General features: G+C 39.9%; 1 long non-coding RNA gene across 3 annotated transcripts in view; it reads right to left on the bottom strand.

Annotated features, from left to right (window-relative positions):
* LOC140646118 (uncharacterized) overlaps window positions 1-22,951 on the bottom strand; it is a 42,644-nt gene that overhangs the window by 13,459 nt on the left and 6,234 nt on the right. For 2 of the 3 annotated variants that reach the window (XR_012040338.1, XR_012040339.1), the window contains exons 2-4: window positions 18,835-18,877; window positions 6,694-6,842; window positions 4,360-4,428 (exon numbers count right to left, since the gene is read on the bottom strand). This is a non-coding gene — a long non-coding RNA (uncharacterized lncRNA). Of the gene's footprint in view, window positions 1-4,359; window positions 4,429-6,693; window positions 6,843-18,834; window positions 18,878-21,449; window positions 21,642-22,951 lie in introns of those variants that run through there. The other variant, XR_012040340.1, reaches the window with a different exon arrangement.

Genomic DNA, 22,951 nt, shown 5'->3' with positions numbered 1-22,951 from the left:
GTAAAACAAAAGCAAATTAATCATGATTATTTTTCAATGCATCCTCACTCCTCGTACAAGCCATCATTAAGTATTTATCATGTAGGCCCTACAATCGCCAATGGTGACAAATGCAAAGACAATGAAGTCATCACCTAATTTTGAGGCCTGTTTACCTCTTCAGCTCAAGGAAAAATTATCTGGCTGTAAATAGAGGGGTTTTTTTCATTTTATACATAGGACAGGCAGTTGTAGCTGAATTACAACAAAGCCTCAGGGAGGATAGTATGTTAGACACAAACATGGGTTGTTTGTTCCCCCTAATGATGTTATAACACTTATGTATGTAGTAATACGAGGTAACAAGTGAACATTTCTGCATACCCGGTGCTAAAGCAAGAGTGTGTGCACAACTAGTGGTTTCCATCAGTCTTAAATACTCAGGCTCTGCCTATTCAGGTTGTTACAAACTACTCTGTACATGGTTATGTGACCTCTGTACAATGGCTGGCTGCTTTTTTTCCCCAGCAGAATGTCTCTGTTATGTTCAACATTCTTAAGCTTGTTTCCTGATTAGAAATCTAGCATCACCAGCTGTGGCTTCCTGATAACCTCAGCATGCTCCAGGGTCACTGAACAGGTCACATATACATTTTAGACAGCCACAGCTTACTAGCAAAATTCATGTCTATAATGCTTTTTTGCAGCTCCTTTTATTAATATCCATTTAATTACGGCCATGCTAATGGTGATCTCTTCAAGTTACAGAGTCCAGAGGCAGCCATGAGTACATAGTGTGACCACAAATGTAGGGGCCCTTCAAGATCTCCCTTGAAGAGATGTGGGAGAGAGGGGATTAGTCTCCTAGGTCTGTCTTTCCACTGCCCACTCTCTGAAAAGAGGTGCATTGGAAAGGAAACTGAAGCCACTCCTCACGTCATGGACTTGCCATGTCCCACCACTACGTCACAAGTCACCATCCACAGCTCCACACCTCTAGCTCAGCCACATCATGTGTCTCCACAAATGCCAGTCCCCATCGTGTGACTGGAGGCCCCTTCCTTCTCCACCAGAGACCCAGCACAGTCTTGTCATCATCTAACAGCAACTGGCTTGTACACAGACGATTCTCATGTGGGGTGGCTTAGCACCCACTACATCCAACTGCAAGATATCTGATGAGAGACAAGGATACAAGCAGCTCGCTAATCTTCTTTCTTTCAGGCTCCTGCTTCCAGTTTGATCATTTCTTCCACTCAGATGGAAACAAGATGAAACTTTGGAAGACTCAAGTGGTGTTGAATAGAGAAGCAGGGCAGGAGCACTGCCCAGAAGAGACACAATAGGAGGTGCCCTGGAATGGGGAGATGAGGAGGAGGACCTTTGCTCAGCTTCCTTTCTCCTTTCCATGAGGCTTCAGGTCCTCAAGATTTACCTCTATTGGACTAGTACCCTTAACAGGAAAAGTGAAGGACTTACTCCAGGAATTAGGTCACACACTCCAGCTTCCTGGCAATAAATAACGGAAAAGGATCTGAGTGAAGGTATCAGTCAACACATACATGTGTTTTCTTCCTTAAAGCCAGGAAGTCCAAAGTCTATTTTTTTCTACTAGCCTGCTCTTACAATTTTAAGTATCTTGGCACCTTCAGAAACACTGGGAGGTTATCTTTTCATTCCACTTGGCAGATTACAAATTTTATTGTAAAATTTTACTATTAAAATTGAAGGTTTCTTTTTGTTAGCTAGTGTTTATTGATTATAATTTCTGATTTTCCCCTGTTCATTCGACTCTAACACAGCTGTGTCTTTTGGTCAATATACACTTTCTAGTAGCTAATCAGCTTTTACTTCTTAAGTTCAGATTTTATCAAGACTGGCTTTAATATAATATGGTTATTTTCGGGAAAAAAAAAAAAGAGCGTAAACATTTCAACAAATATTTATACACCAAAACCAAACACTCCAAAATCAAATCCAAATTCATCTCAGCCATCCTGGGCACTATTAAATATTAATTACTTGGTGGCCATTAGGCCTGTTTTCATCTGGACTATGCACCTCTGCCCCATGTATCCTGGTGCTTTTACTCAGCCTAGAAGGCCTCTTGAGGTTATGTAGCTCAACAGTACAGTCATGAATGGGAGGGCTGCAAGTACCAGTGCAAACAGAACACTCAGTGGTGCACTGGTCCCATAACGGAGCTACAGAGAAAGCAAGAATATTTGCAGATCTTTCACTTATACCTCTCTCTTCTCAGTATTGTGGAACAATGAATTAGAGCAGCATGAATCTGGAGGGGTTCTGTTTGAAAAAACTTCACTGAAGTCAGAAGAAAACACACAGAAATTCAGATCTTAAAAGAGGAAACTTCTAGAAGAAGAGATATTCCTCTAAACAAAGCCCAAGCTAAGATGTCCTGTATCTGCAAATAAATAGGAGTAGGAAAAAACCTACCAGAAGTAAACCAGTTCTTAGTGAAAAACCTCCTGTAGGTAATCTTGCAAAGTCAGATCAGGTTTACTTTAATAAGGCATAAAAAGCCTTTTTCAAAGTCAATAGCATCTGGTTGAATAGGACCTACTAGGAGCCTTCATTGACACCTGCTGGCAGTTGGCAATGCAATGTGAGATGAAGGAATTCATAGTAATCATGGGAACTTTTAAAACCATGTCGTCCTTCTCAGAAATAACAAGGTATGCTTGAAGAAAAGTTAGAGGAGCAAACCTCTAAATGAATTATCCCTATTGACCCCTGCAGTCAAAGCCAAGCCCATCAGGGGATGTTTGGGAAAAAAAAAAAAGTCAGTCTTGAGGTTTTACCTATTCATTTAATTCTAAGAGACCAACCACTTTGCATCCTTTGGAGAACCTGGATGCTTCATGTCTGCCACATTACTCACATGAGGAGGAAAAAGTTTCCTATCTCCATACATCTCCATAAAAAGACCTTTATGGAGTACTTAAATGAGTAAGGACAGATGTTATTTTAAAAAGCAAGCAAGCATCTTCAGGGTGGGGTACATGTACACAAGGGAGAAAAAATCACAATTATGACAAACAGGAGATGGGTATGAATCACTGAAAGTTATGTGCTGGAAATTCAGATGGCATAAGCAAGAATTTGAAGCTTCCAGAATAGGGAAGCAAAGAATAATTATCAACATTTTAAGATTTCAAAGTAATTCATCAACATTTCTCTCTCCTGTATCATTTTTGAAGCAATCAAACCATATCAAGAACAAGTGGAGTTACCCTGTCCTTAAAAAGTCATGATGGTAGCTGAGATTGGCTATGGCTTCTTCCTAAAACAGTTGCTAGTTTTCATCCCTGAGCTGAGCAAAGCCTGAGGAAATTCTTGGTTATGAGATTCATTCTATTCGCAGACTGGGTAGTTCATTTATAACCACTGCTCTGCTCAGGCACTGGCTGTTCATTCTACTCCATGCAACTTTGCATGGAGTCTAGAGTGGATGTGACATGTAGTTTGCATAATTCAAAAATCTCTGTATATATTTTTTGTCTTAAACTTCAGCTCTTGGAATCATGTGCTTAAGGGAGACTCTCTAGCTTTTTTCTTAATTACAGTTCTCCATGTCAACAGCTGAAAACAGGAACCATGAATGTTTAGTACAGAATACAAATAAGACAAAATGCACTTAGAAAGATTTTAAGCCACTACCATAGTTTTTTTGGTAATCCAATACTTATGTGATGATCAGAATAAGGCTTGTTCTGAGCAGCCTGCTCAGGCTGACCTTGCTTCAGCAGGGGGGTTGGACTACATGATTTCACGAGATGCTTTCCAACCTCAACGATTCTGCGATTCTGTGATTCTGTGTTTGCAATGTCAGACACTTCATTATAATTTTAAAGGGGTTCATCTCATAAACAGTAAAGAGACCTATTGTTTTCTATTGCTATGTGCCAGTCATTTCCCAAACACTTCCCCCTGTGTGTGAGTGCACGCACGCACACTCTCCCTCACACACAAACACACACACAGATGGTCCTTGCTCTTATCTAGTCTATATGAATAATGACTTTGGTATAATAAAAAGCACAACTGGAATTTCCTTTAAATGCCTGTGTCAGAATGATAATGTGGGCCAATATGAAAGTGGCATTTCATTAATTGTGTTAAGTCAGTGACAAATGTGAAAAGTCTGAATGTGCCAGTCTCAGAATTCTCTCAAAAGCAGTTCATTATGCACCTCTGACCAGCCACATTTCCATCCAGGAGGTAGTGAGATCTGAGAAATAAGCCTTCGCATGCAAGCCCACCACCTCCCACTTCCACGGTGATCATGCCTCTCTGTGGATCTGTGAGAGGCACAGTATTTCAGATACTCTTAGGATACTGGCATACACTTTAACTCACCACTTTCCCAAGCAGCCGTGTGTCGACATGGCTTGAGCAGATCACCTATAGAGCCTGAGCATTGTGAACCTGAAACACAGTAAGAGATCAGTTGATTCAATTGCACTATGCGCTCTGTGGGAAAGAGAAATCATACAGTACAACTTGCATTTAAAGTAAGTAATCATACTTTGCCATTTCATGGTGTCTATTAAGTTGCCGAAGCCACTGGCTTCAGCGCTCTAATGCAAATGTAACCAGTGGTCAGCCATGTACCACTAGTTTTAGGGCAACCCTTTCCAGCATTTTCTTTCTGCTCTGAGCACTGTAGGACTAAGAAGAGTAGCTCACTTGCCTTTTATTGGTCAGATTCCATGTATTTTTCCAGGAAGACTCAGATTATTTTTTTTAAAGATAATAGCATGGAGAACTGTTTAGAATGCAAATACCTCTATGAAGCACACTGGAGATTGTAATATACTTATGGAGGACAGTAGAAAGGAAATCTTATTCATATACAATTAAAAAAAAAAGTTTTCTTTCGTTAAAAGATGTTACAATATGTTCAATATACTGACTGCCCAGCAAAGAAATCCTGCAGGAGAGAAAACACTAGGTCCAATCACAAAAAACTTGGAGTTCAGAATCCATAGGTATCGTACTAAATGCCAAGTGCCAAGATAATATTTTGAGAGAATATAATAAATTAATTGAAGTTGTTTCCACCCTCTTTTTATAGAAATCCTAGGCTGTCACAAAACTTGTCCAGTATGTAGGTGCTTTCCATTCATAAAACAGCTGAGTGTCAAGGACACGCTAATGAAGAATTGCTCTGCCAGAACCACAAGCCTCAGGAATGAATGGCTTGCAGGGAGGGGTGAGCAGTAGTCGAGAAGCTGTGAGGAACGTTTTGCACTTTCTGATCATCTTTAATGAATATATTTTACCCCTTCTCTCATTCAAAACCAAGGACACTGTTTCAAATTCTCAAGTTCCACTAAATAACACACAGAAGGAAAGGTCACAACCTGGGACCAAATGTCAGCATCTTTCAGCATTTTCACTAGCAGTTCTCTTTATCTGAAATGCTACTCAAACTGTTTAACACAGCTGCTTGCATGAATATTACTTATTTCTTTGCTATGTAAACTTTTAAGTTGCTCATTGAAGTTGGCCATAAAGAAAATATGTCTATGGCTAAAGGAAACAGTCCTTAGTTTATGGACTGGGTATTTGCAAATGAATGTGTATCTATCTGAGACGTCAAGACTAACATTTCCCTAATGTATTACGCTGTGCATTGCAGTGCTTCAACATCAAAAGTATACAAAACCCACTTAGCTGGTACCTCAGCAGCAAGTCTGTGGCTGCAAATGCTACATTTGTTGAGCCTTCCAATAAACTTTTCATATTTAGCATCTGGAACTGCATCAACTTCATCTGGCTCTTCCAATAGCAATCCAGCAATGTGAATGTAGTAATATTTTTGAAAACAATCATCTGTCAAATGGTACGTTGTTTAACTTGTCACATTCAGTATATCTGTATGGAAAGTCTTACACAATGATATCTACCTAATTTGCCACTCATCTAGTGAGAGTGTTCACATGTTATCATTTTACTGAAAAAACAGAACAGTTCTTCTAGCTGCGAGGATAGCTTTGTTGCTCGAAACCGCTTAAACTCTCTTTGTGTGTCCTTTTTGCTTGGAAAAACAAAGTAGCATAAATGAACAAGGACCGCAACATTAAACAGAACAACCAACGTTTGTCTCTTGTCCATTCACATTAATCAAGTGTTAACAATGCATTCGTAGTAAATACTTATGGAATGCTTTCTCTTGCGTCCTGGGAACACACTGTAATTCTTAACCCATGGCTAAAAGCCAAATGTTTCTCTCAGACACACTACCATACTTCTTCAATGTTTATATCTATGTATGAAGTGAAATTTGCTTTCTGTTAACCAAGAATAATTAATCATAACCAAGAATAATTAATAATTATTGATTATTAATAATCACCACCAGTTCTTTTTACAAACATTTCTTTTTCCGTGCAAATGCAGCTGTAGAATCACTGTAAGTTAGCTGTTCCCTCCACTTTTACAATAGATTTATTTATACTTCTGGTCTATTGACCATCTGAATACACAGATTTCTATTGTAGTACAGGCCAGCTTCCTGAAGAGGCATAGCCACTATTCCCAAAAGTCATTCTGCATTTTACCTAGTGACTGCTTCATGCAAAACACAGAAACAGGCCAAAGAGCAGAAACACCTCCCCTGACCTCCCGTACAGGCTAAAAGCTCCAAACCTACTGACATGCCCCTTCTCTATTCCTTCTAGTTCTTACATCCATGGCTGTTTTGTGGGAAGTTTCATTATAAGGCCTTGAAATATGCTTCTCATCCATCCTACATCCAGGTGGTGAAGACACAGACTATGAGGAACAGTAGACATATCGTGCTAGCTTGGTACTCCTGAACGATTTTGGAAGCAGCACTGGAGCAATGTACAGAAAAAGATAAAAGGTAAGAGAATAAGTATACTTTATTATTCTGCTTTCTTCCCTAACTAGTTAGCAACTGGCATCCATATCATTTTCTCTAGAATTAATTTCCTGCACTGAAATCAAAATTAAGTCTGAAACAAGGTGGCTACATTCTAATTGTGAAAACCTCTTTTACAGGGCAGGAAGGAAATGGGATGATCTCCAGACATCTGTGTGAGTCATAGCACGCTAACGAAAGACAGATGGGCATGCTTATTCGGCACGACTTTTTTAACTTCTCTTTTGGTGTAACTATTCTCTTAGCTTTTTCCTTAATTACACTGACATGAGGTGAAAAAAGCAACAGGTCCCAGGATGTTTGACTTCTTAGATTTGCCCTGATTTGTAACAGATAAATATTTCAGGATTTCATAGATTAGGACCAGATAAAGACAGAGACTTATATAAACCCATGTTTAGGACTCCATTTCCTTGAATCGCATTTTAAGAACGTCATCTTGAGGAGGGGACTAGAAAAGCTTGAAGTCAGTGCTGTTAGTACTGAAAATCTGCTAAAAGCTCGTCTGTCATTGTAGCTTCAAAATATATTTTTCATACTGTGTTTCCCTTGCCTCAACAATATCAACCCACCAGGAAGCTATGCATGCACAGAAGAGCTGGAGGCCCAGCAATAAGCTTTAAATATTATGATTTTCCATAAACTGAAGAGGATCTGACCTATTCCACTGCAGTGGAAATGGCCTGCTATTGCTTAATCCTGCCTCAAGCACCAAGTTTTTGGCTAGCTAATGCCACTAAGAAGCTAGGCTGTTACTTAATATCCTATTATCTAAGAGTGGCATTTTTGTATTCCACCCAGTGTGCTGCATGCTCCTCCCGGAAACACAAAACTAGCTCAGCTCCAGTTTGAGAGAAGGCTGTATCACACAACCAGCAGTCCATTGGGCAACAGATCCCCTTCCTTCACTGGCAAGTCCATATCTGGACACAGATGTTTATGATTTTCTTCTAAACCCGTTATCTAAGGAAAAAAAAAAAAGAAAACTGTGATTTGTCCACATTATCAGGTGGTAATAAATTGATTTTGTTATCTGGGTGACGTCTGGGAAGGACAGCAATAGAAAGCCTCCGCACTGCAGCTATGCTGGTCTTCAGTGCTCCTGACAGAAGGGCTGCTTGCAGCAGGACTAGGGACTTGGACGTTCAAGATGCTTTACAAACCATAGGTGCTGTAGGAGTTAGGGCTTTGCTATACATAAATACCACAGCAGAGAAAGAAAGAGTACCTTCACCCTGGCAAGACTTTCTGGGCTAGGCTTATTTATTTGGACTTCGCTGAGTGTACAGTCTTAAGTGGATGGTCCGTGAATTCCAGTTATCTGGTCTTTTTTAGCCTCTATGAATAAATAAATCATAATCCACGAAAAGATTAGCAGCTGTTCTCACTGATGATAAGTCAGAATCAGTCAACCAGTGTGGTACTCCAGGCTTCTGCTAGTTAAAAGCCTCTCAAAAACTTACACTGATACAAAATTGAAGTCTCATAGTTGCATAAAGGAGCAAATCTCCTTCCAAGGGAATAATATAAACTGCAGTGCTTGGCATTGTGCCATTCAGCAGACATTTAGTCAGTACCAGCTAGGACTCTGGGTGTATTCACTCTTGACTGAGGTTTGAGGTTTTGCTCTGAAGTCTTCTACCAAATCCAGAGCATGCAGAAATCCTGTGAGAAGTTAGGTCCTCCACGCTGCCGGGATAACATGTACTCCAAAGTTGCTCCATTGCTGAGCAAAGCTCTCTGGAGGAAGGGAAGAAAGTTCCGTCTTTGTTCGGCCAGGAAGTTCAGGCCCCTCCACAGACGCAGCTGGGGGCTGCGCACTGCCCAGCGCCCTGCCCCGCACAGCTGCATCTGGCCTCAGCGCGCAGCCAGGATCTGCCAGGGCACGTAGCAGGAGCACAGAAAATAGCGATGACTAACACTCGCCACTCACACCCTTGCATTACTTGCAGTTTGACTTAGACAGGACTGCCCTTTTCTGATATTTTACCTTGCCATACCCGCACTCATTTCCAGAGGGTAATTTTTCTGACATGCTGATTTTTCTTATTTAGCATTTGATCTTTTGACAAAAGTCAGCATTTGGTCCCCAGCAGGCAGTTTTAGGACAGCTGAAGTGCTGTCTTAGCAATCGCAGATGAGCTGGTTATATCACACAAAAGCCACTTTGTGTCATGACTAATTTCAGACCCTCCCTATTTCTTATGCAGAGTTCAGCCTTGTTCCCTTATACACAGAGAATTAAATTCTGTGCATGTATTTCCTTCTGGCTTTTCCACTGGGACACAAACTTACTCAGAACAAGCAAACTCAGGAGGAAACACAAAGACATCACGAATAGCACTTGCCACCTACCCTGCAGGGCCCCTTTGCATTTCACTGCGTGACTCTCCCTGGCACTGAAGGACCACAGGAGCCAATCTTCTTCCCATAACTGCACCTTCAGTCAAGGGCCTTCTTTTTTTCTCCTTTTCCCAAGGAGTTTCCTGCTAGGACAAACTCTGGACTGCAGTCTCCTGCCAACACTGAGTTTTTAGTTTCCTGTGCTTTTCTGCGCTTTTCTGCATGTTCTGGCTTTGGTAGGAGAAGCAGCACCTCTGTCAGGTGTGTGAGTATCTCTACAAATCTGTGTTATCTACAACGGTCCTGACTAACACCTGCTGAAGGATATTCCTCTTCACAAGTGCAGCAGGTGGTGTTATAGACTTTCATCTGGCCTTTGCACCGCTGTAGCCACAGATGTGCAAATGCCTGATAATCGTGAGACAAACCTCAGAGGAGGTAATGGGTAAGTATGATTGCCTGCCCTATTTATAGGTTCGTTATTCTCTAAGCAAAACTAATGTACACACAGATGTCCTGTTCCCAGGAAGTCATACTCATTATGAAACACAATTCAAATATGAATAATTAACCTATTTTATTGTATCCAATTTGGGGCAAAACAAGGCTACAAAGAAGAGATAAACCCCAAACAAATACATAGAACCTACTGAAGCAAAGACCTCACTTCTAGTTTAATTCTGATGGGACAGCTGTCTTGCAACTTCTGCTGCTGTGAGTAAATCTGGCATGCATCTCCCTTCACTGACAGAGTGCTGCTTCTTGCTTTGGTTACAGCTCACCATTCACATGCTTCTTTGAATATTTTATGAAAGCGACATCAGGTGTGTCAAAAGGCACTCTTTATGGCTGCCTCTGCAATTACAAAGCAAGTCTCCTAGGTACTATTTTCTCCTTACTTGTGTAGATGGATTCTTTACATAATAACCACACCTTCAATTTTTTGAGCATCCGTGACTATGTTTACCTCAAAGGACAGACATACTCCACAGCAGGACCACAGCATATCCTTATTCCCAGTCACTCTGATTATGGAACCTCCTGAAAAATGTAACTCCCTCCCATGCCTAACTTTCCAGGAGAGATGGGTATCTGGGTCTTCACCTGACTCAATACTGGGATGGTGCTAAGTGATACATCTGAAGCCAAGGGGTGAGAATCACTCCCAGGCTCCCTTGGTAGAAACACAGCCTGGGAGACTGTTGATGGAAATTTTTTCATCTGTTTGAGAAGAAACTTCTACAAGTAAAGTGGGTTTAAGGAGTTGCTCCCATTGCTCATCAAGAAGTGCATGTTTTCATAACAATTCAGCTATGTTTCTGTTGTGCATATCTCTGTATATCTCTGCTTTCCCAAACAGAGACAGCAAGACTGACAAGATGTACTTTTGAGTCGTGACAATGCAATTTGAACTTGAGAAATTAATACTGCTTTTTCCAGGAACACGGGAAGAAAAGCCCTTGCACTCTGTCTATTCCATATTAAACAGTAAGGGAGAAAAGTGCTGAAGAACCTTAAGGGTGGTCCCCTCTGCCACTGCCTTCTTCTAGACTGGTTTCAGTTTCAGTCCTGTTGCCATTGCTCTAAGTTCCCTGAGACTGCAGCCCTGTAACAGCTCCACTGCCAGTGGTCACGTCTGGGACCCCATTTCTCAAGCAAACAAAAGCTTGCCTTGGCTTTGCAGGTGAGCTGTCAGCATGCCTTCTCAATCCAACACGAGGGCTGGCTTCCTTCCCCAGTCCCTCAAGGACCAAGTGCCATGCCCAAATCTCTTTCAGAGCCTTCTTCCAGCATGCTCTTTAATTCAAATAAAAGCTGGCATTGAATTTTTCTTCCCGATCTTCCTCATGACAGCAGAGGCCAACTTCACTCAGCCAACAGCAGGAACCCTCCCTTAGCCCTATCCTCCTCTGAGATGTGTTTAAGCAACCAGACAGCTGCTTTGAACAACCGCACAACATTAAAAACAAAGCAAATACTTTAAATTCTATGCTAAACCTATAAAAGTAATTAAAGAAGTATAATCAACATAAAAAGTCATGCTGAAGATGACTGCATATGTGCTAGAGAAAGCAAAATCAAAATTATAGAAATTCTAGCACAGAATTTATGAGAGACACACAGAAACAAACCAACCAAGCACTATGGGACTGGCCTTAGAGCTAAAGAACTGAACATTTTTTTGTCTTTAAACCAAACATTTTGTAACCAACTGTTATTTGGGACTAGCTTTGTTAGTAAGATTCACAACAATTTAAGAACAAAGGTGCAATGGCCTGAGGCTGGAATTGCCTCATTTTTTTCCACAGTTCCTTTTTCATACTGCATTTAGTCAAAAGATTACAAGTCCAGTGCAAAAAAAAAAATCCAAATTTTCAGCATCAGTTGTTCACAGCATAAACTATGATAACCTTTTCCAGACAGTTACATAAAACAGCAATGATAAGCAGTAAGGTTCCCTATTAAAATATAACCCATGGCTTTTGCATGTGTGCATGCCTACTTTTTGGCCCACAGTTACTGGCTACACTGAAAAAGATTTTATGAAGAAAAACAACAGATATGATAAATTCCCACAGAAATCAGCTTCCAAATATGAATGGCAAGCATAACCACAGCTGAATCCAGCATTTGCTTAATTCACCAGGGATGGTCTGAGACATCTTTTATCCTTTATACTCAACTCAAACTAGGCATGCTAGTAAAACCCCATTAATCTGTTTCATGAGTCATAGCCATCTTTGTTCTGTGCACTTTGCTGACGGTTTCTTTCATCTAAGGGTGGAGAATGTGCTTTGTATAAAGTTTCAATGTGTGTGTAAGTCCTCTATGGCACAGCACATGTGCCCTACCCAAGAGACTGTGTTTTCCTTTACCACATACTGCTACAGCTGAAATCAGCTGAAAATCTCAAGCAGGAAATTCCTTAACGTGAACTACAGACTTGTGCTTGGGTAGTGTCTATAGACAGTCTAGGTTACAGCTTCCCAGAGATCCTATTGCTCGCATACTGTGCCCACTGCAGATCCTGTTCTGCTTTTCTCAGTTTTTGCAAAGAAATGGAAAAAACTGAGCAGGCCTTTGATTGCTTGGTTTTTAACATACAGGCTAGCGAGTTGTATTTTAACAAAGAAACTAACTAAATCTAGCTTCTTATATTTGCTTGTTGGACCACCAGTACAGTGATCGCAGTTGGGAAATAAGTTATGCTGGGTTTTTGTTAGCAGAAAAAGCACCTTCCTGTGGAAAAGCAATGGCAACCTCTCCTCCACAGTTTGGAGATCAGATTTCAGTTCACTGCTACTCCTCTTGACTTCTCCAGCAAGAGCAGGCATTTCTGAGCCGTTCCCCAAATATTGTATGAGGATGGCAACACGAATGATTTTTTTTTTCTTGAAAACAGACTCGAAGACACAATCAGTAATGCACACATAGCCATACAAAAATGCATCTGCTTCTCCTTGCAAAAAACTGTCCTACTTCAGCTTCTGAAAGAACATACTTGTGAGGATGTATAGTTAATGATTTTCTTCCACTCTTCCATTCTCTACTATGGAAATGCTTCTGAGCTCTTAAATAGCTCCACTCAAAATTAATGCTGCTGAGTAAATCAAGGGTCCACAAGCCAGATGCCTGAGAATTTGACCAAGTGATTAAGTGTTGATTTTTACCTTCCCGTATGACAAACTAGAACAAGGTGAACAAGTGAACAAGGATGTAAACTTAAACTTTTAGTCTTCTGATCTTAAGTGGTATTAGCTGAATAACTGACTTTATACGTATGTATCAAATTCGTTGTGTGTATAAGTTTAACTTTTTATACTTGTAAAATCCTTTATATCATTATATAAAAGCCTCACTGAAGACATGCTGATAGCTGGAGGGAAGACAATTTATGGTATACTGTGAATTACTCCAGTAATTAAACATACCTGGAAACTCACAGGAACTAGGAATATGCTAAATGAAGAGTCAAAAGGTTACAATGCCATTAATCTTCTAAACAAATAAATGCTGCAAGTCATATGACTATCTTCAAGAGTTGTCTAAAAAGTTAAAAGAAGTTATATAAATTATTATTTGTAAATAAACATGAAGAGGCATGGGCAAGAACACCACAAACATGACATTCAGCTATTGCCAAGTGAGGACAATAAAACAGCAGAACTGGTGTGCTGAGCTGATGTTTTCTTTAAATCCCATTGTGTCGAGTTTAAAAAGTTCACTGCAAAAGCACTGGGCCAGAACAGAACTTGTCAGGTCTGATGCATGCTTGTCTGGCGCTTCACTCTCCTCATGCATCCTCTTCTGCCCAGCATTACTTCTGAAGCAGAAAATTCATTACCATAAGACAAATAGATAAGCAAAGCTCGATTTTCCTTCTCATTAGCCAGCTTTAGGATGTGAACACTAGGGCTGATAAGTAGAGTTAATGCAGCAGAGAAAAATACTGTGGATCTGAAGGTGTTTCAAAACATTTTCAGCTGTGCTTAAGACAGTAAGGAAGAGTTTCTTCTACCTGCTGCTTCTCAGTGCTGTCTTCAGCAGCACAGAAGAGGAAGAGAAAGTGGGCTAGGAAGCTATTGTAGAGAGTGGCTGGTAGAGGGTGGAGGAGACTTGAGGTCCCTTTTGTACAAGGTTAAACCTCTGGAAATCAATGGGTTGTTGTTGCTATGTCAGAGAAACAACACGTTGTAAACATCTGTTTTTTCTGGTAGTGTCAGTTTTGTGCCACCCAATCCCCCCAGTACTGGAATGTAAGAAGGCACGGCTGAGGCTCAGTGTGCTGCATGCTCCTGCTAACTGCACAACCTCTGCGAAGATGTTGCAATAAAGTTTTGGTCAGTTTTTCAGCTGTTCTAACTTAAACTGCGAAGGCTGAAACGTAGCCTTCCTGGTTCTGTATCCAGGAAGGCAGAAATTACTTTTATGCCACCTGTGGTCTGCTCAAGTCATCCACTGCATCTGCGTTGGCTGCATCCAAGGATTGCACCCAAAACATTTTAGCTCATTAAAACAATTAGAGCTAAATTTTGAAAGTTTCAAGGGTGTCACTCCACTTACAGAGCTATGGAAAAAAACAAGAGGAAGAGAGTCTGATGTTTTCAAGATCACAAACTAGGAATAGAAACAGAAATCTTGACTACTAAGCTCCCTGTTTGCATCACTAAACAATCCCTATCTTTGCTCAGAATGTGAAAAGTCCTGTTTTGAACCTTTACACAAACCAGATTTTGTGCATTCTGTACTCTAATATGTAGGCAGTGGTGCTCTGCAGGACTTGGCTACTTTAATTATAAAAGGACAGCTCATTCCCCGTAGTCACACTCCCTCATAGAATATTCACAGAGAGAGGCTAAGTGCACCTTTCTCTACTTTCCTGCTAAAGTTCATCTAAACCATAGGCCACAGCTGTCCCTAGTGTGCCATTACACAGTAGTCTCCTATAGGAACCCATGCTAGCAGGATGCATCTGGAGGGAGGGGACTGAGGTGGCAAATGTATATTTGTCACTCCAAGCATAGAAGTGTACCCATAATTAGTTCTTACTAATGAGCAGGAAGAAAGAAATTATAGATTTCTGTAGTATTTTGTACATTTAAAAAGATTCCCCCTGGCATATATATCAGCAGATATCAACTAGAACTGGGGATCGTCTATAGTAAAATACATAATTAAGGTAGAACTGCCCTGGACAGATCCATAAACTTTACCTCTCTTCTGAGATATGATATGATCAACATGATAGGTTCCACTTAGCTAGTTTTAAAATACTGAAGTCTGTCACTGCACTCAACACAGTGGCACCTGAAGCATAACAAACCATCTTAATCATTAGGGTTTGGCCTGGTTTTGCACAAGAAATGAGATACAGCGTAGTCAGTAGCAATGAAAGACCTCATCAATACACACATTCGTGCTTTTGATCCTTCCTCCACATCTGATATCACTGTGTAGTTTTAGCTTATTTTAAATCCTGGCAAGCATAAAGCTTAGATTTCACATTACAAAGGTGTGGGGGAATGGTCTCCACACGAGTCTTATCTCAACATGGTCTCCTCTCTGACTCCACAGTACTAGATGTATCTGGGGGTGCTTGAAACTAAGGCCATGGTGAATTCCTTTGCTGGCTTCTGTCTAGAACTGTCAGCAGACAGCAAGGGCAAGCTTAAATGACTTTTCCAATTACCCAGAGACAAAAGAAGGAGACAAGGCAACAAAATGGAACAGTATATGGGGAAAAGAAGGTGAAGCAATGATAGGAAAAGCACACAGTAATAGCTTTGAGATTTTGGATTTTGAACCTGGTAATAACAAGCCCCATCTGTCAAAATCTGGCCCTATCAGGACCAGTGAGACCTCACTCCAACTCCCCACTCCACCCCCACAAAAAAAAAGGAGGAGGATTTGCTCTCATTTGTTTAAGCTTTCTGATAGCACTCTGGGCACTTAGGAAAAGAGCAGTGTATAAATAAATGAGTCAGAAAAATGGATGTGGAAATGACAAATGCATGAGCTATTTTTCTCAAGTGGCGCTTGCTTTCCACATTTCTTAAATTCTATGGAGAAGTTATTCACAACTAGTGTTCCCAAGGAAGGTACAGTTATGCTAGCTTGTTTTATGAACTCAAATTTTATGTCCTCAAATGGAAAATGCTGTATTGTTTGACTTAATGACTTTTCCTAAACTACATAGACAGGAAAAGGGGGTGTTCTAGCTGTGTGGTTTGTATTTCACATACATACGGTTTTGCTTTGCATTTATTTTCTTTTTTTTTTCTTAATTTTGCAATGCAGTAAAAAAATTAGACAATCAAGAACATTATAAGTTTAGTTTAGTAAGCTGCACTTCTCTATTTTTTCCTTTAGATAATATGAGAAAAATATTAGAAGAATGCAATGTTGTGAATGTTTTTGCTCAGAATTAGTGTAGATCTGTCCCCCCAGATCCCAGCATTAGCAACAAAATCACATATAAACAAGTACATTTTTATTCATAAGATGTTCTTTAAGGAAATAATAAAAGAGAACTTGAATTGTTTAGGCTTACTAAGTGCTTTTCTGTTATATGTGCTTTTTTTCTGTGAAGGCAGAAAGGCAGAAGCGGAAAGGAAGCAAATAATTAATAGAGAATTGGAGGAAAAACTATTTCCCTCTGTAGTATGGAAAAAAACCCTTACAATGTTACTCCTGACGTTCAACTGACTTTAGATCACCAGTTTCAAAAAAAGAAAGTCCAAGTAAGAATCAACTGATTAATTTGTGAATTATATTATCACTCACTGTAAATTGAACCATGGAATAATTTAAACTGCTTTTGGTTTCTTCTCAGCTGAACCACGACATCAATACCAGCAACTCCTCAACTTTTTGCTTTTTTCCACCCAGACAAATATCTAGGCTTCCCCACCGTTACACCCTTTTCTCCACCACTGCTGTACAGACAGCTGCAAGGGAAAGTATACTAACAGTCATCTTTTGGAAACCAAACTCGGGAAATCAACTTTTTTCACCAACAAAGTGCACGAGGACAGCCACACATTTTTGTGTCATGATCCAAAAAAGCCTCTGTGGACTGAGGAGGGAGCCTTGTGAGCTGGCTAATCGGCGTCATTGAGCACAGACACAGACTGTCATCTGCTCCTAAATAGATAACGAGATAAACCGCAAGAAAGATCCTAAAGCAGGAAATCCACTCTAATGCTGGGAATTATTTTTTAAAGAAGAATTTTAGTTTTCAAAAGGAAATAAGAACAATGGTTTCCTACCTGCCTTTTTAAGCACCTACCCATTAGGGGGGTCATTTGCCTATTTGGATTTGTTTGTTCCTAAGACCATGCATGACTAGCAAAGCATTTAGTTCTCCTGTGTGTGAAAGGAGATTGATTCTGGGTATTCCCATATTTAAAGCATAGCAAGTTTTCTGCTGCCATGATTTTGCATTCATTTATATAGCTCTGTCTTTTCGAGAACAGACAGTATCTGCCTGTCCTGGTGCACAGGCACCAAATTGAGTCTTTCCTTACACAAACGTGATTTAGTGACTTGAGCTTCTTCGAGTCACTGAGTCCACAGCCAGGCTATGCAAAGACGGACGCCACTGCACCTGGGCCTGAAGTGTAAATTTAAAAGCTTTAATCAGACAATCATAGAATCACAGAATGGTTTGGGTTGGAAGGGACCTTAAAGATCACCTAGTGCCAAGCCCCTGACATGGCAGGGACACCTTCCACTAGATCAGGTTCCACTAGACTACCCCTTGTCCTATCACTACAATCCCTAATAAAGAGTCCCTCCCCATTTTTCCTGTAGGCCCCCTTTAATGCCAAGTGCAACAACAGTACACTTCATAACACACTGGAGCAGCTGCCTCTTTTACACTGCAACACACAACTAAAATAGCTGATGCCTGTCTTAGACTGTAGACGGCTGAAGTTGCCAACAGCATGTGCCATAGCATCTTAATGAAGGATTTTTATATGGAGATCTAAGTGAGAAATACGGAGATGTTTCTGTTTTATCAGTGCTGCTCAAAAGATTTTGCCCTAATGTGATGCATCTAGCATGCATACACAAAAATCATTATAAACAAAATGCCTTCACAAATGGCTGCTAAATTCTTGCCATGTTTGTCAGATCTGCTGGCCTCTTTCAAGAATCCAGCTACACCCTCACCCTGTTTATGAAACTGAGCAGTCACATAACCTGTGCTACATAACAGAGGTGGAGATACAGAAGACAACAAACCATGGAAGAATAATTAGCTCTCATTAAACCTTAGCTTTCTTCCCTGCTCTAAATCAGTTTTTTCTAACCTGAGCCCTCAGCACAGCACACAATCTGGGGTTATCTTATTGGACAACCACTGAAATTCCTAAATCCTGGTCATCTTAAAGTTCATGCACTTTGGTCTCAAACTAACTGCCCCTCAAGGCAATCAGTCCAACTCACGTCTCTGGTGCAGGTGGCCTTGTGGCCCACGCTGCAGGAGGCTTTGGATGAATGGATCAGAGGACACGCAAGAAAGCAAGCCCCTAGCAAGCCCTAGTTACCCAGGGCTGCATTCCCAAGGCAAGGAAAGGAAGGGGAACACACGCAGTGACACGTACGACTGCTTCCCCCAGTTTTTACAGGAAAGATGTTTTTGGGAATCTTGATTCTGAAACAATGAGACATGCAGACTTGAGCTTGAAAGGAAGATTTTCAAGAACAGAGGAACCTTCTGTCTTTTTTTACTGTCTAGACAATGTCAGTACTGGGAGTATCACAAACATCACACTGTGGCTGAAAATGAAGGCATTCCAACTTTATTTTACTTCTTGTGAATATAACAGTTTATGAAAGTGAGCTACATTTCCTTTGAGGAGAAAATACAAACAGCAACAAAAGTATTAAGTAGGATATGTTCAGATAATATGGCAAAAGGCAACAGTACCTGAACAACTAAAACATATACTTACATGTTGCTGTTTTATAGAATCAAACACCTCTAATACATGTCAGCAGTGCCAAAATTGCATTCATTTAGACTCGGAAAGATGTAGCTCACTCAAAGAGTATATACTGAATGTGGCACTTACCTGTTTAAGAACTGCTTCAGTCAGTTTTCTCCTTCCTTCCTCTCTGAAGAGCAAAGACAAACAGAATTTAACTTCAGAAAAAATAACATACAAAACCAGAACTAAGTTATCATCTTAAAATTGAATTGTTTTGTTCTTAGAAGAAAAAAGAAAAAAAAATTGGACTTCACAGGTTTTTCAAAAGGAAGAAACATTTCATTACTGAAAAGGTCACTTTGCCAGAAACAGAGGAAAGGTATTCCAGGTTTTCTTTTCAGTAAGTCAAATATTTACATTAAAATAGAAGTGACTTAAAATATTCAAAACAAAGTTTCATGGTGAAATGTGGATATAGGAGAAACAGGTTTCAAAAGATATGTAGTGAAACATGAAGCCTGAATCTCAGCAGTTAAATTACAAAGACAGATTTATACAGTTAGTATAAAACTGAAATATTACTAGAGGAATCAAGAGCTCCTATCAGCAGAAGATCTATTTTGCTTTCACTGGATACACCTACACCACAGCATACCTTACAAGGCTTTATCTTTAAAAAAAGCTTTTCACTGTAATTGATAAGCCTGCATAGAGGTCTATACCATTACTGGTACAACCAGACTGCTTTCAGCATTTATACTAGACTAGATATTTTTAGCCCATACTATTATGAAGACAAACTGTTATAAGCGGCTCTCTAGACAGCAAAAACCTCAACTTACTAGAATTCAGTGAAGAAACTATAGTCTACTGAAACAGGAATTAAATAAAATAAAGCTTTAATTGAAGAAGGTGAATACAAATAATTAATAATAAATAATAGAAATTTTAACACACTGCAGTAACTGTAAAAAAAAATATGTTCCAACATAAGAGGAACCCATAAAAATACAAAATAATAATTAAAAAACCCCACATTTGGTATGCCTAGCCTAAAAATACCATAGAATTAATTGTAACAAAGAAGACCTTTTAAAATCCTGCTTACTCTGACATCACTGGATCTTTCAGAGGAACTATTAAAACATCTTAAGAAAACCACTGCTTATGTATGAGTAATTCAATACCCTAGATGATGGGCAGCTAGCTGTTTAACACCTGATCCTAATAAAAGGCTACTTGTTCCAATTCTACTGGTGTGAGTTATTCTGGAAGAAAACAAAATTGCCTTTAAGGGAAAAGGGTTGCAGTTTCATGTATTGAATAAGAAAACTCCTAAGAGAAGGGGAGAAAAATAGTAAAGAAGAGGTTGCTCAGAAAACTGTAGGAAAGTTAGTTCCTCAAGATCTATGTATTGGTTAAGAAAAGACACACAGAAAAGAATTAACGGTGAGTATCTACAGTTATACATATTAAGATTAACACACTTAGATAGCCTGTGCATCACTACCACAAATCTGATTGACAGCCTTCCTGTATTCTACTGATATACGCATAAAAGCATAGCTGAGCCTCCATGTAACCAAGGAAGAACATGTTTAGGGTTGTTGCTGCAGGCTGTATTTGCTTGAAAGGGGTTATGCAGGAAATAAAATATCGCCATTATTAGAATAATGCTAAAAAAAAAAATCTTATAAGAGAAATAAGTGATTTCATTAATCAATAAGCTGCATGTTCTGTTATGGCACTAAACTTTGAATGGCATCCATGTCATATAATATACAGGTACTTTTCAAAAATTTTCACCTAATGTCTCTTCAAATATAGATTAGTATGCAGAAAAATTATCTATAAAATCATATTTCTCTTTATGAACTGTTATGAAAAACCATAATAGACTTTGGACATAGAAAGGTCTTTGGATAGTCTACAGAAAGTGTAGTCAAAGTATGTATAGATGTTACTGGAACATTAAAAAACCCAACAAAACAAAGCATAAAGCTATTTGGAGGGAATCTGAAAAGGAAACAATACCTGGCTCATAGTTACAGGAGCAGAAATCTCTATAGTCGTAGAAATGGGATGAGCTTTAAAGAAGATGGGCTCCTGGTTGCCATAGACCTTGGTACCTTACTATCCATGCTAGTGCTTTAAGTCATGTAGACATACTGCAATAATTGCTGCTACTGGAAGGGAACAAGTGGTACCAACAGAGAGAGGGCATTTACCAAAGGAAAAGCTGAGGGTGACTAAGACCAGGTAATTAGCCTTTGCAGAGGTTGTTCAGGATTGTCCTGCTTTTGGCTGGGATAGGGTTAATTTTCTTCCTAGTAGCTGGTACAGTGCTGTGTTTTGGATTTAGCATGAGAATAATGTTGATAACACACTGATGGTTTAGTTGTTGCTGAGCAGTGCTTACACTAAGTCAAGGACTTTTCAGCTTCTCATACGGCCCTGCTAGCAAGTAGGCTGGAGGTGCACAAGAAGCTGGGAGGGGACACAGCCAAGACAGCTGACCCCAACTGACCAAAGCTGGGGTCATATGGAATATGCTATTCCATACCATATGACGTCATGCTGAACAAAAACTGGGGAGGCTGGCCAGGGCTGCTGCTCGGGAACTGGCTGGGCATCGATCAACAGGTGGTGAGCAATTGCATTGTGCAGCACTTGTTTTGTATATTATTTTATCATTATTATTATTTTCCCTTCCTTTTCTGTCCTAATAAATTGTCTTTATTTTGACCCACAAGTTTTACCTTTTTTTCTGATTCTCTCCCCCATCCCACTGTTGAGGGAGTGAGCGCACGGCTGTGTGGTGTTCAGCTGCCTCATGGGTTAAACCACGACAAGGATCTACACATTTCCCTCAGAAACTCCTTTCTGAAACGACCTTTGTTATTGAACAGGGTGGTTGTAGAGGAATCTAATCTGTTTCCTTAGGAAGAAACCCTTAGGTTGCAGTGTCTTAATGTCTCTTCTGTCCTGCAAAGCAGAGAGCACCAGAAAATAGCACACAACAGGGGAGCCAGCAGAGGTTACACAGCAGATTCTGGAGCCTCTTTGGACTCTGGCTCATTCTGAATATAACCTTAGAACTGGAAATAATACTGCTGCTGCTTATTAAAAAAAAACAACCAACCAAACACAACAACAACAACAAAAACAAACAAACAAACAAACAAACCCCCAAACCTTATGCGGTTTTTATAATCTTTAACCAAAAATTAAATGGGTGTTAACTATGTTTGTAATAAATGCTTTGTATTTCATCCTTTTATAAAAAATTCATGATTGTATTGACTGACTATACCATATCAGTTTGCTTGTGGCCCTAAAACTTCAACTTGCTGCTAAAATATTATGCTTATTTACAGGACACTTTGCTGGTGGAACTAGCCCCTTCTTCTCACAGCTCAAGTAAGAAAACATTGGGAGAAAATAAGGTTTCACGTGTTTAACTTTTATTTAAAAATAAAGATATATGTGAACTTTTATATCCTCACAGCAAGAAGAAACATAAACATCAGAACCCATGCTTCAGTAGATGCCATGACAAAAACCAGCACTGAAACCCTGCCCTTCAGTTTGATTTCCAATTGATTAAAAAAAAGAGATACTTCTGGAAACTACCCTTCCAATACATGCTGTTAGATGAGGCCACAACCACAACATCAACACATCCAAATATACTCCTTACATATGAGTGTTCTTGGCGTCAGAAACATTGCACCTGAAAAAGAGTCATGGCAGAGTATTGCCAAATTCTGGTGAATAGTAAAAGCAAAAAAGGCAACATAATTTCCAGGGTTATTTTCATACTCACTCGTACTCATTACTTTGTAACAGTAACCAAATGCGTGTGTGCATCAAAGAATAGCTTTTTACCATTGCCAATACCGCCCACCTCGTTTCTTTTTTCCCTAGTGCTGTCTTTGCACCTCTGCTTCACCATCCACTGGCAGTGGCTGTGGCCCTCTTCTTCCAAAAGGCGTCCTCAGGGGACAGAGCAGTAAGGTTTTAACTGCTCCAATGAAGACTTTGCTTTTAGCAACTAAAAATCTATTCATCTTTCCTTTGCTTCTTTGAACATCTGGAGAGCTATGCTGTTTCTGGCAAGGTTGAGAGCTCATAGGTAAAAGGGGCAAAAAAGTTATGCCAAGACAGGAAAAGAGCTACAAGGATCTTACTTCAGAAGAGGAACTGGAGGAAACTGAGAAGAAAGGAGCATTTATCTTCATAGCTCACAGACAGCTGCAAA

Source organism: Ciconia boyciana, chromosome 1 (genome assembly GCF_034638445.1).
Source record: "Ciconia boyciana chromosome 1, ASM3463844v1, whole genome shotgun sequence".
NCBI classification, from domain to species: domain Eukaryota; kingdom Metazoa; phylum Chordata; class Aves; order Ciconiiformes; family Ciconiidae; genus Ciconia; species Ciconia boyciana.
This window is presented reverse-complemented; position numbering and strand designations above follow the sequence as displayed.